A 5,488-nucleotide genomic window follows, 5' to 3' on the forward strand; every position below is an offset into this window, starting at 1 on the left:
GGGAAGATTGATTGACAAGTCAAAGTCAGGTGGTTCCTCCCCAGAAGAATTCAGGGACTTGCTTTCAGTTTTAGTTTAGAAGGGGATGGACATCAATCTGAAACAAAATGTTTTTCTCTCTCTCTTGCTCGCTCTCCCTGGGTTTGGGAACTCTGCTGTTAGCTGGAAACAAGGTTCCTGGTCTTTCTGGAGCAGAAAATCTGCTGTTGGTGGTTAGTTTGCCTAGAGCCTCTCTCTCTCTCCCTGGTGTTTTGGGAAACTGTTCTGAAATCAAGCTGGTCTGTGTGTATATCCAGAGAGCTGCTCGAAATTACAGGGCTAGGAAGTCAGAGTTTCAATTCTCCACCTTAAGAACTAAGTTCCAGCGTCACGTGAGCATTCGTATTTTGCTGTGTTAAACTTGTGGCAAGGTTTTGTTAATGGGATTTGTTTGGTTGGAACGGTGGTTAGCTGTTAAGGTTTATACAATTTCATGGGTTTTTTTCCCCTTGTTTGTAAATTGGTAAAAGTTCTTGCTAATTTTCTCTCTATACATGTTACTTGTATCCTTAAATAAACTTTGTTTGATAAAAGCTTCTTAGTGGGTCAGTTGAATTATACCTGAAGTGAAGCATCTCATGCTCATCCTAGCAAAATTCAAAAACGTACGATCAGGCAGACTTCATAAAACACTTTTGGAGTCTTTGATCTGAATTATAACAATTGGGGGCTCTTTTGCGGGATTAAGATCTATATTTCTTGATTGATTTGGGATTATTGAAAGACAGTGAGCGGTGAGCATATTTGTGTTTTCTTTTCAGGTGTTGTATTCAAGTTTAAATAGGGAGCGCTTTGTGGAATAATGGCTCTTTCAGAGGCTAAAAAGTTCTTGGGTGTGGAAGAAGTCACACCGGGTGGTTTACAAAAGGTGACTAAAACAAAGCTTTTGGAATTGGCAAAAACGCCTGTATTGGCAGGTAAACAATGTTTCTCTCTCCCAGTGATTGCTGAAAGCAAATCAATTCAGAAAAGCCACCATCAAAAAGGAAATAGGATAAATCCTGTCAGCTAAGCTGCAAAACTAAAAATCTCCAAACTAACTGCTCAACTACCAAAATCAGCACTACAGAATCACCCAACTTAATGGCCACGTTTCACCATTTTAGAGGGATCCATGAAATTAAGACCCTAAGAATGGAGGTGGAAAAGGAGGTTTCCATACCAGAGGTACCTGTAAGAAACTTAAGTTCCTTTCATGCCTGCCTGGGATTGGAGGGATTTTAATGCGGGCTAGCTCATGTGCATTTTATATTATTTTTCTTTGTATTGTTGCTGACATTCCACATTTAGTAAAGATGCACTTTACTACAGCCAACACATCTGGGAAGCTGGGAATCCCTTTTGAACATTTCTTTAACCATGCTGAATCAAATGAGAGGACCAGAGACTGTAGATGGAACCAGATTCTATCCTCCTTGAGACTAATGGCATGTTTCCCTGGGGGGAATGGCATTTTAGGGCTAGGGTGGCTTCAGCCACCTGGCATCAGAAGACTGAAATAGAGTCCGTGTATTGGTAGACAGGGTGAGTGTGAAAGAGGCTGCTGTATCACCTGCCTTTAGACAGAATGTGGCCTCCAAACACTTAAAAATAGATTTTGAGGTATGTGTAGACACCTCCGATAAGTCTGCTGAACGCCACCTTGGTAACATGATTTTTCACCTAACAACTGCTGACAACATGCAGATACATCAGTCATTATGTAACACTGATTTAACATAAGCACTGCCATTTTTGGATGTCACACTTTAACCGACACCCAGTTATAACTTTGCATAGCTAAACACAAGCTTAAATGGCAGAAGGGCCCACTCCCCCAGCCCCACACACCACCGCCATTGTTACTTAATGGAATCATCAATTATTTCCAGTTTAGTTGTTGGATTATTTCTTCTTGATATCGTGCAGTTGTGTGTGTTTTTGAAGCTTTCATATGTTTGATTTATGTTTCATAAGTCTACAGGAAGTGGTTTAGTTTATTTGACAGTAATTTTTAAACTTCTTTTTCCGGTGACCCACTTTTACCAAATGGCTGTCCATCATGACCTACGCCATGTACAGGATGCTTGGCACCAAGTGCACATTCAGGGCGCACTGACCAGCTCATGCTGGGGTAAATTTTTGTTGATTTAAAAGCTCATGTTGAAACATGTTACTCCCAGATTTAGGTGGCTTCACAGTATTTCAATCTGGAATTGAACATGACTGGGAGAAAGAAGTGAGGCTAAAGAGAGCAGAACAAGCTGCTAGAGGAGGAGGCGGAGGCTATCCTCTAGCAGCTTTTGGGACCAATTCTGAATCTCAGTGAGAACCAATGCTCAAGACAATTTGCTTCATTGAAGAGAATGTGACTGAAATCTGCCAAATGTTACAACAACCTCAACCCCGGTGTACAGCCTGTCAGGGTGACTGTGGCTCTTAACTTCTGTGAGTCTAGCTCTACAAAGGAAGACAATTAATCTTATTTTTATTGCCAAAAACAAGTAGGCAGAGTGAGCATGAGGATTACAGACCATGGATTATAGATGCCTCCAAGGCACAGTGTCATTGACTGACTGCACATTATCTTCTGTACACCTCATGTGAGCTCCACCATTTTCCTGAGCCAAAAAGGATTTCACTTCTTCAAGGTGCAGCTGCTGTGTAACCACAGGCAGCACACCCTGCAGGTGACTATCAATTATCCTGACAGAAGTTACAGTTCCTTCATTCTGTGCCTTACAATTGTGGCACAGGAGGAGGTCATTTGCCCGGTGAGTACAAGCCAGCTCTCTGTAGAGCAATCGAATCATTACCATTCCCTTACTCTAATCTCAAAGTGCTGCAAGTTTACTACTTTTAAGTGCTCATCCCATTTCCTTCATTCATCATTTCTGCTTCCATCATCTGATAGTGAGATATGTAAAATATTAAATGGAATTTTAAGTAAGACAGACTGAATGATAAAATTGAATGAAGAGTAAATTGAGAACAGCTATTTGGAAGAATATGTTTATTGAAATAGTGAGAACACAAGAAATGGAAGCAGGAGTAGACCATTGAACCTGCTCCAACATTCAATACAATCCTGGCTGACCTTGGTCTTCAACTCAATTTTCCAGCCTGTTCCCCATATCCCTTAATTTCCTGAGAGACCAAAAGTCTGTCTATCCCAGACTTAAATGTATTCAATTATAGATCATCCCCAATCCTTTGGGACAGAGAATTCCAGAGTCGCAGTTCTTTGAGTGGAGACATTTCTCCGCATCTCAATCCTAAATGGTCAGTCCCTTATCCTGAGACTGCTTCTAAGGGACCAATATTTACTTTAGCTACTCTCTTCCTTTTTATATACTTATAAAAAGCTCTTACAATCTGCTTTTATATTCCTGGCTTGATTTGATTTGATTTCTTGTTGCCACATATATTAGTATAAAGTGAAAAGTATTATTTCTTGCATGCTATACAAAGCATACTGTTCATAGAAAAGGAGAGAGTGCAGAATGTAGTGTTACAGTCATAGCTAGAGTGTAGAGAAAGATCAACTTCATGCGAGGTAGGTCCATTCAAAAGTCTGATGGCAGCAGGGAAGAAGCTGTTCTTGAGTCGTTTGGTACGTGACCTCAGACTTTTGTACCTTTTTTCCGATGGTAGAAGGTGGAAGTGAGTGGGGTCCTTAATTATGTTGTCTTGTTTACTCATATTATACTTTTTCCTTTTTTATCAACATTTTGGTGGCCCTCTACTGGTTTCTTAAGCACTCTCATTCCTCAGACTTGCTACTGCTTTTCTTTGCAACATTATAAGCCTCTTGTAATCTAACACTATCCTTGACATCCTAATTGAGCTTCCAAGAGTGAGCTTGGAATGCAAGTGCCTAGTGGGCACTTTTGGGAAGCAGAACTGGCGCTGAGTTCTTCTTGCTGAGTTTTTGTTCTTCAGCAGATTATATATTTTTGTTGAACATTTGGAATTGTTTCTTTAAATGTTTCCCATTCTTCATTTACCTCCATATCTTTTAATCTGTTTACCCAATTAACCTTAATCAGCTCTCCCTTCTCACCTATGGCTTTTTTTAAGTTTAGAAACTTTGTTTAAGCTTAAGAAATGACTAATGACAGTTAGGGAGGATATTCCAGAAATTAGGGCCGAGTCAACTGAAGGCACAGCCACAAATGATGGAGTGATTAAAATTGGGGATGCTCAAAATAAGGAGTTGTCAAATTAGCAATCTGATAATTAGGCAACAAAGGAGAAGTCGAGGGAGATAGTAGTAAGAGACGGTCGTGCGTTTGGTGTCATCAGTAAACATATTAAAGTTAATGTTATGCCTTTGGATGTTTTCACCAAAAAGCAGCATGTGGGTGAGAAATAGGAAGAGATCACGAATAGATCTTTGGGAGAAGCTATTGCAAGTGATTCTCTGGCTATGATTAGATGGTTAAAAATGGAACTAGGTGACAGCAGTCCTGCCCAGCTGGACAACAGTGGAGAGGTGTTGGAGGAGGATGATGTGGTCACCCATGTCAAAAGCTGCAGACAGGTTGAGAAGGACGAGGAGGGAAAGTTTATCTTTGTCACGGTCATATGGGATGTCATCGGTGACTTTGGTAAGTACCATTTCAGAACTCTGCAACCAATAGATAATGTACCTGGCTTCTCAGTGCTTCACAGGATAGTGTAGCGGGGACTATACTGAATGTAAAAGTAAAGAGTGATGTACCTGGCCTTAGAGTATACCATGGGAAGTGTAGAGGAGTTTTACTTGATACTTAATCTGACCTGAGAGAGCTCTTTGCCAACAAGGGGGTCCAACAAGTAGGAAAATATTGCATTCCTCACAGCTTGCATTTCTCAATACAGTGGGCTTGTAAGTTAAATATAATGCACTTGTCTATGTATGTAGCCTGGACAATATCTAAATAGATATCTCCAAAATTGGAAAACAATCCAAAGTGAGACCTGCGTAGATAAATCTGGGGTGCAGGTAGCTGTCTCCTTCTTCCCAATTTCTTGAAATAGGTTTGGTCTGCGATTGTCCCTGGTCTTTATTTCTTCCTCAGTATAATCAGGGTAGGACGTGACTAGAGACACAGTTTGTAATGTGAGGGTAGGACTGTCCCACTTGTATTTTAATACTAGGAATCAAATATCCTCACAGTTAGCTTTCCTCCATACATACAATGAATTATACATTCTCAAATTGTAGTGTAGCATATAATACAAACAGATATTGAAGGCAAGATTTTCCATTTGCACCAGCCTGAGACCAGAAATTCCCACTCGAGGTCACTGGACCTCAAATGGTCCACCAAAAATTTTCTGTTACACCCACGACGAATCCCAAGAGATTTCCCTCAGTTCCTCTCAATAAGTCACCCTAACTTTGACAGAAGATTTTCAGAAATCCCATTTACACAATATAAATAGGGTTTCAGCCAACCTGATGCCAAGGTTAAGGCAGCTGTTT

Source organism: Mustelus asterias, chromosome 13 (assembly GCF_964213995.1).
Source record: "Mustelus asterias chromosome 13, sMusAst1.hap1.1, whole genome shotgun sequence".
NCBI lineage: Eukaryota > Metazoa > Chordata > Chondrichthyes > Carcharhiniformes > Triakidae > Mustelus > Mustelus asterias.